The 14226-nt window shown below is 46.4% G+C and overlaps 1 long non-coding RNA gene across 1 annotated transcript in view; it reads right to left on the bottom strand.

Annotated features, from left to right (window-relative positions):
* LOC145531423 (uncharacterized) overlaps positions 1 to 14226 on the bottom strand; it is a 28952-nt gene that overhangs the window by 9492 nt on the left and 5234 nt on the right. The window contains exon 2 of the long non-coding RNA XR_014072435.1: positions 10490 to 10584. This is a non-coding gene — a long non-coding RNA (uncharacterized LOC145531423). The remainder of the gene's footprint in view (positions 1 to 10489; positions 10585 to 14226) is intronic.

The following is a 14226-nucleotide window of genomic DNA, read 5'->3' as shown; positions in this document are numbered from 1 at the left end:
CTTTCACTGAACCTGTTATGTGGGGTCATATGCTGGCCCCAAATCACGCCTCCTTCTTCACGGCCACACACCATCCCTTCAGGCATGGACCACTGGGCACACATGCAGATAAAGTGAGCAGACATGGGCACCCTCAAGGCACCCTGTCGGGTAGGGGTGACAGCCACACATCAACCATTCCTAGGTGAGGGAGGCTGTGGTGGGGTCTGCCCTGGGTCTTGAGGACACAGAGCAGACAAGTGAGCTCAGCTCTGCAGAAGCAGTGGGTGCCAAGGCTGGAGACCAGGGCATGTGGTGGGGAGCGTGGCTTGCCTGACACCGGGGACGAGGATGGAGGACAGGCTGGGGAGGGAGGTCCCCGCCCAAGCCTGACCTGATTGTTCTGTGAGTGGCTGTCCTGCATGGGACATTCCTGCCCCTCTGCCTCTGCAGTGTGACCAGAGTCAAGCATCCGCAACTACCCTCCAGGGCCTGCCTGCTGCTGGGCTGGAAGAGGCAACTCAGACCTTTGTTCTTGGGAGACAGGGAGGGAGCTGGTGAAGGGTGTGTATTCCTCTTCCTTTTGACGTTGAAACAAACCACATTTAACTGCTGCGTGGATCCCTGTTCAGGTGTCCAACAGCCCCGGCAGCACACGGGGACCCCTCCCTGGCGTGGCCCAGCCCAAATGGAGACATGTCCTGAGTCCTCAAAAAGGTCTACAGCACAAGGCTAAAAATAGGCAAGCAAAGCAGCCCAGATCCAGGGATCAATGTGCTTCGCAGGCCCCAGGAAAGGCAGCTGTATCAAGTTCAGGCTTCCTCCCGCCAAGCCTCAGGGTCGTGAGAGACTTCCCAGCTTGGCTTGGAGCTGGGAAAGAGGGGGAGGAAGTGGAGAGGCAGGATGTGGTGGAGGGCCCTGGGCTGCCTGGAGGGCCAGAGCTCCGGGCAAAAATCCTCCTACGGACTCTTTGAACAGTTTAAAAAAACAAAAGCGTGCACAAACACACACACAGTCCCTAAAAACAGCTCTTTGCTTTAATCTCCTTTGGTGGAAACTGGGATTTGGGGTGGTTCTCATGGGGGTGGCCAGCTCTTGGTTTTCAGGGTCTTCTGAGTATGTACGGCCATCAGCAAGACTGTGATAAGCACCAGATGAACCCTGACAAAGCCACAGTCGTCCCAGGTTTACAGACATGAGTGATGGCAGAGCAGCACTTCCCAGAGCAGCGACTTCTCAGTGGTGATTTGCGAAGAACCTGATCGGGCTCAGTGTGTGATGAAGCAGGAGGCCCTTTTCTGATCCCTCTCTTCCAGCTTCTCTTCCCTCTTCCCTTGCAGCAGTGGAGCAGGTCCGCGATGGCTGGCATGGTTTCATTCGGGGGTGGGGGTATGAATCCAAGGGACTGGAATTATGATAGGTTTCAGTCCTGATTCCTTGTGTTCTAGGACAGAAAAGACACTTCCTCTTTGCTTCTGAACTCCTTCCGGAAGAGAAAAGCAAAAAGCCACTCGAGGAAGATAGAGCAACATGGTCACCCTTCCGACCTCCCCAAGGACCCTCTTCTGGGGGCTTCTGTTAGCAGGTGGGTGAACTCTCTTCCAAGTGTATTAAACACGAGAAGCTTTGAGCATCACACGGACGGGGATGGCTCATTTTTTAGACTTTGACAAGGATCGTCGCCAAAATACCTAAGGCAGCTATCATCAACATTTTGGGACACATACATTTTAAAAACATTGAAAGGCTATCCCCTTTTACTTCCCATTTTTAATTTTTTTTATTTGTAATACCTTAAGTAATGCACTTATTTCTTAAAGTTGTTTTTTTTTTTTGATGTGGACCATTTTTAAAAATCTTTATTGAATTTGTTATAATATTGCTTCTGTTTTATGTTTTGTTTTGTTTTTTTTTCCTGGCCACAAGGCATGTGGGATCTTAGCTCCCTGACTAGGGATCAAATCCCCATCCCCTGCAATGGAAGGTAAAATTTTAAACACTGGACTGCCAGGGAAGGACCAATGCACTTAATTCCCCCCACCCTCCCCACCCAGGTTTATGGAGATATAGGGGGAGCTAGTGGTCAAGAACCCATCTGCCTATGCAGGAGACATAAGAGACGCGGGTTCGATTCCCAGGTCACGAACATCCCCTGGAGAAGGGCATGGGAACCCACTCCAGTATTCTTGCCTGGAGATGTTAATTAAACACTGATTCATTTGGAAGGATCGCTCAGGCACGAGCCACACTTGCTGCACAAGAACGACGACTTGTGCTGATGCCTATTTCGGGGGGGAAAGGCACAAAGTGGCAGCAGATAGTTTGCCTTTTGGTGGTCTGGGAAGGTCTTTGCTCTCCTCGTGCTTCTGCACCTGCAGAGTTAAAGCTTCTCAAGTAGGAAAAAACCTGCAGTCCCAGGGTGTCGTTAACTCACTGTGTGGACCAGACTTTTACTTCATCCTTCTCCCTTTTATTTCAAAGAGGGTTTTTTTTTTTTTTTTTTTTTGCACTTACTCCAGTTAGTTCTAATGACCTCAAGTGTTAGGGAATAAATTTGCTTATAATGATGGATGGGCATTTTGATAACCCAGGGCTTTGCTTCCAGAGCACTTTTACTGGTGCTAAATACCACCCGATGGGGAAGGAGCCCAGGACACCCAACAGAGAAGTGTGTGTGTGTGTGTGTCTCTCAAGTTGCAGAGAGATTGGTGACCTGTTTAAAACTGCCCAACAAATTAGTGACAGGCAAAGTGGATTGCCCTCAGCCACACGCTCACATGGAGGGAAAAAATGAAGCAGCGAGTCATCCTCTCCCCATCTGTCTTTAATTAGAGACAAAGGAAGTCAGGACTTTTTTATCCACTGGAGAAAAACAGTGCAACTTTACTAGCTAAACACTGAAAATCCCTGTCATCAAAAGTCCATGGGATTGGGCTTCTGGAAGGCCAGCCCAGCAGTAAATGACAGCGACGTGGCTGTCCAGGGAGTAGCTGCAGAGTGAGCATCCCAGGATGGAGCGTCAAGAGCGGCTGGTACTGGATGGGGAGCAGAGTTCTGCCTGCCCTGGAGCCCTTGGGACAGTCATGGTCCCTTTGCTCTGTTCAGCAGAGGGGAAAATGGCACCAGATATTTTTTCTGATCCAGAAAACCAAAAACCTGAGTCCAAACATTCTCAGTCCAGTAAAAATACTCTGAAACCTCAGAAAAGCGCATGCCCCAGAGACCCTCATCCTGACTTGTAATTTGGTCAGAGATCACCCGTTTTTAGAAAGGTTCGGGTGGTCCAGTTTCCTCTGGGAACTCTGGAGGTTTCTTGGTTTCAGTTTCCGGAGTTTTCTGCTGGCTTCAGAGTTCCAGGGAAACTGAACTGGCTGAGGAAGCGAGTGCCAGCCGATGGACTGCAGAAGGTGGTTTTGTGATGAAAAAAGGAAAACTTAATTCACATTCCTTCCACTTTCTTGATACCAGGGAGTTGGCCCGAACACAGCCTGTGTGGAGAGGAAGGCTTTGAAAGTTTCATCCCTAATACACCTGCCTAAGAAAGATGCTCCACTGACAATTTCAAAACACTGCATAATGAGCTATACATTCTTTAGACATGTCATTAGATCTCCTGCCACCTCTTTGGGATGTCAGAACCGCTAAGCATCAGGCAGCATCCTCCCTGAGGGCCCGAGTCGGCTGGGACCAGGGTGGTGTGGATCTCTGATTTCCACACACTTTAATGCAGTCCTCCAATTTGAAGCATGCAAACTAGGTTTTCTCCCTTCAGAAAGATGATCCCATACAATTTGGTTGAGGAGCGATGCACATTTCACAGCAAGAGAGGATGGGGCCATCCAAAAGGGATAGAAATTGCTCAAGTGAACAATTTGCATTTCCTCTCCTCCCGGGGGTGGGGGTGGGGGGTGGGGAATTAATGCAAAAACATCTGCTGTGAAAGCTAAAGACTAAGCTTCAACTCTTCCCTGTTTGGTACAGCAGAGTTTTAAGAGAGGCAAGCTGTATTTTTGTTGTCGTTGTTTTGTTTAATGAACACACAGAGTGTGTCCGATATACAAGTGGTCCAGGGCACTAGTAGGGAGACTGAGAATATAAAGTCAGGACGATCAGCTTGTAGCACAAGTTGGTGGAGGGTCCATGTGACAATGGAAATGGTCGAGGAGTATTGGCAAGCATCTCCGGGCAGCCAGGGTGGTCCCCCAGCCAGAGGAGCCATTACCCTGCCCTCGGTAATAATAGCAAAAAGCACAGCCCATCACCCTAAGTGAGCAGACATCTGCCCACTTCTCCAGCCCCATCAAATAGTTCTTCTTCCAAAGGTAGGACAAGCATATGTCTCTTTTGTTGTTGTTGTACCAATTCCTTTTTATTCTATAACCAGCAGCAATCATTTATTCAGCTCAGAAGTCTGTGGGCAAGCAACTGGGTGGACTGAGCTTGGAGGTTCTACCGTGAGTCTTGCAGGGCTCACAAAAAAAATCCGAGTGCTCTGCCGCATCTCATAGTCTCTGATCCAACAACAGGCTGCTGGGACATGCCTGTGGTCCCAGGAACCCAAAGAGAGGACAGCCCCAATGCTCAAGTTTCTGCTTGTGTCACAAAGAAAATGACATGGCAAAATCAGATGCAAGGAGTAAAGAAACAGACTCTTTTACCTCTCGACTGGAGGAGCTGCAAAGTCACATTGTAAAGGGGAGTAGAAGGACTTTAGCTGCTTTGAAATCCATCAGTCAACAAGTGACAGAGTCAGCCTCATCCAGATTTCAAAACCCATGTTCCTAATACTGATCCTGCAATGCCTCTCAAAAATGGATCCGTTCATAGTTTTCAAGATGACTGTCCCACTTTTCGAGGGAACTTGCCTTTATAAGCCCCTGGTATCTTCAACCCTTGACAAACATTAGTTCTCTCTGCTGTGTGCCCCTGGGTACCCCTGTTCTGTGCATCCATCCACAAGAACATTTATCACACTATAATGAAGCATTTACCATAATACAGTATGTACTCTCTAGACTGGGGGTCCCCAACTCCCAGGTCACAGACTGGTACTGACCCATGGCCTGTTAGGAACCAGGCTACACAGCAGGAAGCAAGTGGTGGGCAAGTGACTGAAGCGTCATCTGTATTTACAGCTGCTTCCCAACACTCGCATTACCTCCTGAGCTCCGACTCTTGTCAGATCGGTGGTGACATTAGATTCTCATAGGAGTGCGAACTCTACTGTCACTGTCTCCCATCACCCCGCGATGGGACCATCTAGTTCCAGGAAAACAAGCTCAGGGCTCCTCCCGACTCTGCATTATGGTGGGTTGTATAATTATTTCATTATATATCACAATATAATAATCATAGAGATATAGTGCACAATAAATGTAATGTGCCTGAAGCATCCTGAAACCACCACTCCTCTTCTGGTCTGTGGAAAAATTGACTTCCACGAAACTGGTCCCTGGTGCCAAAAAAGTAGGGGACCTCTGCTCTGGACAGTGTACGGATTCTGTCTAGCTATAGCTCTGATGCCTGGCCTAATCTTTGGTAAGCATGTGTTTCTTGAAGCTAATCAAGTAGAGAACAGTTTGAGATGGAGGTGGAGAGTCACTTCTCCAAGGTCACTATATTCAGACCTTCTCTCTCTGTTTTGGAGGAACCCAGGGAGCCCCCATGGGTATCAGATGGGAATTTCTCCCTCCCAGCTACAGAACCATCTATTGTGGGAAAAATCCAGCAATACCAGGTCTGGAGCTCCATATCCAGTTGCTGTTGTTCAGTTGCCAAGTTGTGTCCAGCTTTTTGTGACCCCATAGACTGCAGCACGCCAGGCTTCCCTGTTTTTCATTATCTGCCAGAGATTGCTCATATTCATGTCCATTGAGTCTGTGATGCCATCCAACCATCCCATCCTCTGTCTTCCCTATCTCCTCCTGCCTTCAATCTTTCCCAGCATCAGGGTCTTTTCCAATGAATCGGCTCTTTGCATCATGTGGCCGAAGTAGTGGGGCTTCAGCTTCAGTATCTGTCCTTCCAATGAATATTCAGGGTTAATTTCCTTTAGGATTGACTGGTTTGATCTCCTTGCAGTCCAAGGGGCTCTCAAGAATTTTCTCTAGGACAGGTATTTCATCAAATGCCAAACACAAGTTGGTTTTCTTCTTACCATTCAGAGTTGCTTTAACATAAGTTGATTTTCTTCTTTCCATTCAAAGTTGCATTTGCTGATTTCATTAGGCCCCTGAGCTTGGCATCAAGAACAATTAGAAGACAATGACGATAAAGTTTGGAAGCGTGTAGGGCTAAATAGATAAAAGCCATCACTCTGTAGATCTGAGTGGAGCTTTCTGGCAGGAGCCACTTTCCAGCACCAAAGCCACTGGGACTTTATCTATAAGATACTTTGACCTTTTAGCTGATATAGCTGCTTCGGTCTGATTTGCAAAAGTATCTGAAGTTTTTCAGCCATGACCTTGGTTTGTCTGTTCTTTTTCTCTCTCCTTCTGTCTCTTCAGTCAGACTATTCTCTGAATATAGTTCAGTTCCATTGGCTGAAGATGTTAGAAGCGAGGGCTGGGTTCAGATCTGTCCCGGTCCAGCCTGCTTGCCCCTCATGATGAAGGAATTCTGTGCAAAGACCTTATCATTGCTGATCTTGGCACATTCCAATGGCCTGTGTGGGCCCCAGACAAGCCCTCACTGTGGCCAGCTGGATGGATGTCACCAGGGAAACCCTCTCATCTCAGAGGGTCACTTCCTTTCTCAGGCTACAGCCGCAAGAGTGGTGTCGACTGGGGCTGGGAAAGTAGGTTGAAGCAGAACTGGAGGGGAATGAGGCGGAGTGCATTTGGAGGTGTCTGTGATCCACAGTGCGACAGCTACCTCGTCTCTGCTGAGAGTGACTTCGGAATTATCTCCATGTCTTCAGTTACTGAACATCATGCATTGTGGTTCAAGCCATGTAATTCACCCAAATCTGCACAGATGAACTGGCTTGTCACATCCAAATGTCTTTTCTAAGTGTATTCCTATCTTGTGGTCTCACGTCTCCAAATATTGCTAAGTGTGTGTGCCCAGGGTGTGGATACAGTGGGGCCAAAGCTGAGCTGCCATCTGCATGCAGACATGTTCCTTATATGTCCTGCTCTGCCAGTTTGCTGCCTGAAACCCTCAAATGGAAAACAAAATCTTTAATTATACCATCTGAACCAAGGACTCTGCCAAGAGGAGAAGATGGAAAACATCCCACGAAGATTTCAATGATGTGCAGATTCTTGCCTGAGGTTAAGCTTTGTAGGCAATTGGTGGTGGGGAGGGGCAAGGAGTGGTTGAGAGCAGGAGGGTCCTTGGGTCCCAGGAAAAAGAAGAGGAAATCCCATGGACAGAGGAACCTGGCAGGCTACTGTCCATGGGGTTGCAAGAGTCAGACATGACTTAGCGACTAAACCACTACCACCGCCATCTAGGAGGGCACCAAAGGGACAGGGAGGGAAATGAGGACAGCATCAGCTAGGCTACCCCTTGCCTGGCCTATCAATGGATGAGTCTATCATCAGCAGAGCAGGCTTGCAGGCAAGGACACTCCATGGATGGGAAGGTGCCTGTCTCCACACCAAGGTCAATAGCACACAAAACTGGGTTTGTGTCCAGTTCACCCTGAACTTTGCTAGCCATCCCACCCCCAGCAGAGCCCAAAGGAGCTGACTCGATCAGGAGATCCAGTCCCACACACCTGGTTATAGACACAAGGACATGGCCATTGGTTTCCAAACCTTTGCTCCTGATGGATACCTTCAAGGGCAGCTATCCACAGGCCCATGGCCAACTTGGGTCTCTAGGTAGCATCTGCTCTTGATCCACCCACCCAACCCATTCCACCAAGTTCCCCCCTGCCTCAGCCAAAATAACCTTTAACACAGTCCAGGAAAAGGATCTTATCAGAAAGAGGGTTTCTCTGCCCTGTGATTTCTCACTCTCTGTGCCTGATTTAATCAGGCGAGCACCTCCACAAATCTGTTCTCCTTGATGGCCCTAGTGTGAAGGAAATATAAAGGACCCATGTGTAACCCCTTCTCATAATCACTTCTGAACCCTTTTGCCAACAAATACAGGCAGAGCCCATGGTGTGTAAATACAATGGAAACTCAAGTATTGAAATGACTGGGGATGGACTTGATCTAGGCCTGTGACCAGGCTGAAGAGACGGATCCCAGTTGGTTGACCCTTCAGCTTGGAAAAAAACTGCAAGAGTTTCCCAAAGTCCTGGAGCCACCAGCTGTATTCAAAATATTGTGTCAGTTCTATTTACAATAGCCTATTTTAGTAAGTATTTTATTTATAATTTATTTACACAGATGCAACCTAAATGTCCATCAGTAGATGAATGGATAAAGAAGATGTGGTATATATACGATGGAATTGTGTTAAGTGTATAAATGGAATAGAATGAATAAAATAATGCCATTTGCAGCAACATGGATGGACCTAGAGATGATCATACTAAGGGACATCAACCAGAAAGACAAATACTATGTGATGTCACTTATATCTGGGATCTAAATATGACACAGATGAACTTATCTATAAAACAGAAAACATAATCACAGACATAGAGAACAGACTTGTGGTTGCCAAGGGGGGTGGGGGTGGAGGAGGAATAGAGTGGGAGATGGGGGTTAGCAGATGTAAGCTAATATATATAGGATGGATAAACAACAAGGTCCTTCCGTATATCACAGGAAATTATATTCAATATCCTGTGATAAACCATAATGGAAAAGAATATAAAAAGAATGCATATATATGTATAAAATCATTTTGCTGTAACAGTATTTAGCTTCACTATAAACATTTGTTTCAGCATAATTAAAGCCATTTCATTCCTTAAAAAAATGGACAGTCTTATATTTATGGTCTTAGTTCCAGAGTGCTTTTTAATTCTTTACCATTTCATCCTTTTTTTTTTTAAATCATGTAACATATGGAAAGAAAATGGAAAGATTACTCACTTGACTGGAATCAGGTTTGAAATCACTCTGAATATATTTCCTAACACTTCCTCATTGATTGCCTTGGAAATAAATAACCCCAAGTGGTAGCATCATATTTATATTTCTAAGTCAGGAACATTTCTCTTATTACTCTGCTTCTAAAATAAATTCCCAAGAAAGTGCGTTAAGTATCAAAATAGCATTTTCAATATCTGCCAACCTAATGTTCACGTCTCAGCAAGAAAGCATGTAACCAGTGAGTAAACTGCCTCTTTGTCAAACAGAAATGTGGCAAATTCTAAGGTGGCTCCTTTTCAACTAAATTGTCTCAGCACGCAGAGCAGCAGGGAGAGGGTTTGCTATAGGACACAGGCAAAAACCCAATCTTTAGATGATTTTTCCAGGAGGGTATTATATTAAGTTCCAGGGAGAAATGATGAGATATTCGCGGTGAAACGGCACATTTTCTTTCAGAATCACCTGCTCCATTTAAATGCATTCGCTCCTCCAGAATGCATCCCCGACGGGCCACTGGGTCGCACATGGAGTCCCCGGGATGCAAATGAATTCTATAACCCGACTGGCTGCTCCGATTTCCAGGAGGCCTGATCTTCTCTGGACACACCCCGACTCCACATACATGCTTTTCAAGAGATATGATTTTGTCTTGTCTGAAGCACAATGTAATTAGAAAGCAATCTGGCCCACCCACGCAGCTGCCAGGGTCACTTGGCACGGCCTCCACCTGCCTCTGATGGGGTTGCCCTGGCTGTCCTTGGCTGTCCTTGGCTGTCCTCCGAGACGTCTTAGGGCTCAGGGATCCCAGGCGGCGCTTGCCCAGAACCCAGGCTTGGCCAGACTCACAGAGAGTCAGGTGTTGTCTGCTGGGAGCCCTGGGGGTTAAGCTGGATGGAGCCCACAGCAACCGTGCTCCATGCGGCCTTGGGTGGCACAAAGGAGCCTCAGCCACCTGACACAAGCTGCCCACCACTCCACCCAGAGAGCAGAGACCATCCCGGGGCATGTGCAGGCGGGCGTGCTCAGTCGCTCTGATTCTTTGTGACCCCATGGACCGTAGGCCCCCAGGCTCCTCTGTCCATGGGGTTTTCCAGGCAAGAGTACTGGAGTGGGTTGCCATTTCCTCCTCCAGGGGATCTTCCTCACCCAGGGATTGAACTTGTGTCTCTTGCATTGCAGGCGGATTCTTTACCACTGAGCCATCATGGCAGCCAACCAAGAACACATCCAAATCCCAATCCCTTCATCCCAACACTCACAAACTTTCCCTGCAGCCTCTAAATCCCAGGCACCCAGGCCCCTTTTAACCCAGCTCTCTCTCTATTTCTCTCTCCCCCCAAAAGGCCCCATGCCCCATCAAGTCAGCCTTCTCTTTCTGCTCCCAATGACCTAAAATTTCCAGTCTCTGCCCCCAAACACTCTAACAGCCTCAACAGTTATTGCCATGCTCAATTCCACATCCTCCAATTCAAGTATTATTCTATAGCCAGATTTCTTTCCCAAATACATACCTTTGGTCATGTTACAATGTCATTCTCCTGCTCACAGACTTCCAGTGGCTTCTCATGGTCTCGAGTTTCCTCAGTTGGGTGCTCTGGCCTGCTGCCTATTTGTGTAAATAAAGTTTTATTGGCACATAGTCACTCCCATTCATTTACATACTGTTTATAGCTGTGTTGATGCTATGATGGCAGAGCTGAGTCATTGTGACAGACACTACATGGCTTAGAAAACCTAAAATATCATTTGTCTCTTTATAGAAAATATTGGCTGACCCCTGCTCTAAAATGTGGTCTCAAATTTCCTTTCCAGTTTCATGTCTTTAGAGCCTGGGCTCTCCTGCGTTTCCCACCTTGATTCCCACTAGTCCACTCTCTGCTGGGGGAAAAGTTTCCCTCCAGACCCATTCCAAGTGGACCCTACTCACAAATGCTTTCCTGACTCCTGTTTCCATGTTATCCTTCCCTCCTTTGGGCCCGTCATGCCCTGTGATGGCATTTTGCATGTTCTGACTTTTATTGTAAATATTAATGTGTGTTTGGTGTTGCTTCCCCTCCCTCCCCAGGCAAGGTTTGAAGCTTCTAGAGGGCAGGAGCCAGGTATCAACCACATTCAGCTCTCAGCCTGGCTTCCTGCAGTGTCATTCAGTAGTTACTTGGAGACTTACTTTACTGAAAAACTGGGACTCTTTTCTTTCAGTGGCTTCCAGAGTAAATCACCAACGTCCTCCAAATGCCCACGGGCATCCCACCACCACCCAATACAAGGGGAAGCTGGAGTGAAAGGAGTCACTGGTCTTAACTGACTCGAGTTCAAATATCTTACTGTTAGCAAAATTTTTAAAAATGACCACATTGTAGGGGCCCTTCCCAGCGCTGTGGAAGGTGCCACTGCAAGTGAGGGGCTCTCAGCTTTATCAGCTTCTTGGCAATTTACCTCTGTATCTAGGCGTCACTCAGGTATGAAGGCTTTAATGTGACTGTGCACAGAGAGCTGACCCGAGAGATACGTGCTCCGTGCTAATGAGGGCTCCAGGGCCAGCTGGCACTCTCATCACTCAGTCATTCCCATGGATAATGACAGCCTTAGTCTACATTTTTTCTTTAATCTGGGTTTTTTAATTTTGCAGATTCACCATGGGAAACAGTTTGGTAGATTCTCAAAAAGCAAAGTGTAGAATTACTGTATGACCTAGCAATTCCACTCTTCAGTATATACCCCAAAATAATTGAAAAGTAGAAACTGGAAAAGATACTTATACAGCCATGTTCATAGAAGCGTTACTCACAAATGTAGCCAAAAGGCAGAAGCAACCTAATGACCATCAGCAAATGAATGAATAAACAATATGTATGCCTATGATGGCATATTATGCAGCCATAAAAAAGAATGCTTTGGTGCATGATACAACATGGATAGACCTTGAAAATATTATGCTATGTAAAATAAGACACAAGAGGACACATATTTTGTAATTCCACTTACATGAAATATTTAGAACAGGAAAATTCTTAGAGACAGCAAATAGATTAGAGCTTATGAAGGGTTGAAAGAAGAGGGAAGAGGAAATTATTATTTAATTGTTTTGAGAGGTTCTGTTTGGGATGATGAAAAAGTTTTGGAAATATATAGTGATAATGGCTTACAATGCTGTGAATATAATAAATGCCATGGAATTGTACTCTTAAAAATTATTAAAATGGTAAATTTGTGCTATGTATATTTTGTCACAATAAAAATATCCCCCAAAAGTGAGGTAATATCTGATCATCAGAAATGAGTTTGTTCGGATCAGGTTATTTATGCATTAAAAAATATCTGGCAGAAGCTTTTGCATGAAAGTATTTATCTAAAATGATTACAATCTCTGGAATAAGAACTCTGTAGAGCTCATATACAAAAAAATCTTGCAGGTTAACTACTAAGCTAAATAAAATCGATATTAACCTGATGTACATTCTCCAACCCTCCCTCCACTTGTCAACAATCAACTGTGAATGAATTCAATGGAAGTGAAGACACAGGTTTTGAGCAACAGTGTGGCTTGTATTTGTTTGCCAATGTTGTCTTCAAAAAAGGACAAACTTACTTGGTGGAGATTTGCCTAGGCTAATTTCTTTCAGACCCTGAACTCCCTGAAGTCTGTTTAATGTAACTCCTTGGCTATCTGTATAGACCCTGACAGCCGGCTGGAGGCGAGGGGCAACTGGGCAGCCTCGCAGAGGTTCATCCAGAGCATAAAAGCCTTGATAAGGGAGGATCATTAGGTGAGCGGGAGACCACATGCCACCTAGACATCACAAGCATCCCTCTAAATGTATTTGCCACCTCTGCCTCCCCTCCCCCATCCCGGGTTCCGTCACCCTCTCAGTTGCTTTCTCTAGGACTCGTTCAGAACCTGCATTACATCAGATAAATAATGCTTGGTGCAGCAACAAATCTGAGCTGGTTGAGCACAATCAGAGTTTTGCTTTTCATTCCATCACAATCTGAGACAGTTAGGAAGGCAGGCTTCTATGAAGTTGAACAGGGATCTGAGCTCCACCCACTGGGGTTCCCCCATTCTCTCTGGCTTTGGGGTCATCTATTGGATCCTCTGCATGTGACCAGGAGACAGGGCAGCAGGATGGTGGAGATGGCTGAGGTGGGTGTTCTGGGCTTAGCATGGAAGTGATGCATGTCTCTTCTGCCTCCAACCCATTGGCCAGGACTGAGTCACATGACCCCCACCTAACTGCAAAGGAGTCTGGGAAATGGGTTTGTCTGAGTCCTTAACAGGGTTTCCCCCAGGGGGATTTATATATATATAAACCAGCCAATCATTGCTCTTCCCATCCTTTGTTCTGCTTTATCCTCACTCCACCAGGAGACCAGAATAGCCTTGCCTTCCAAGGAGAGGAAATAGAGGCACAGAAACCTTGAACTCAAGGCTCCAGCCTGGATAAAGACTGCAACCAGGAGTGCTCTTCCACTTTTCACACTGGGGCAAGGCCACCTTCTTCAGCGACCTGCTCTGAGCTCCAGGGTAGACTGGGACAGCCTCTTCTCAGAGGGAGACTCGCTTGGAACATCTGGGCTCCAGATGCGCTGGCTTCTTTCATGCCTCTGAGTGCAAGGGAAGGTATTGGTCTTAAGCCCTAAAATCCTGCGGAGTCTGCTTTTTGTCTCCGAGAGGTCTTCCCTCCTCTCTGCACTCTTTGAGGGCTGAATTCAGCAGAGCCAGCCTTCTTCAACAGCTGACAGGGAATTCTCAGCGGAGAACAGTTGATTTTGGACCAATTCCTGCTGTCAGTCCTGCAAAGCCCAAGCTTCCTGACCTATAGGGCATGCTGACAACCCCATCTGTGTTTGCAGTTAGTTATTGGAGGGGCTTCATTGTAAAAAGTTTGTCGAAAGTTAAGCTGGATGGTGCACAGAAAAAGCTGCATTCATCAGGCTGATTCTTCCACTCTCTGCCCTCTTTCTTGTGGCTTTGTTGACAGGCCCACGCAATGTGTGTTGCCAGGATATGAAGACACAATCCACAAAAAATACCTTTTGCCGCCTCTCTGTGTAGGTTTCCATCCATGCATCTGTCTTGGCATTTTATTTCTCGTGAAAGGGATTCTAAGGTTGAGGTTTATCTCTACTGCATGATCTCTTAATTCATAATATGAATAACAATGTGGATAGTTGAGTCGATTCATAAATGGTCACTCATAATGGGATTTGGGGAAATGAAAGTGCATTGTGTGTGGCTTTAACTTTT

The sequence above is a fragment of the Giraffa tippelskirchi genome, chromosome 13 (genome assembly GCF_054371585.1).
Source record: "Giraffa tippelskirchi isolate mGirTip1 chromosome 13, T2T-mGirTip1v1.2.pri, whole genome shotgun sequence".
NCBI classification, from domain to species: domain Eukaryota; kingdom Metazoa; phylum Chordata; class Mammalia; order Artiodactyla; family Giraffidae; genus Giraffa; species Giraffa tippelskirchi.
Note: the sequence above shows the minus strand (reverse complement) of the source record. Positions and strands in the feature narration are given on the sequence as shown.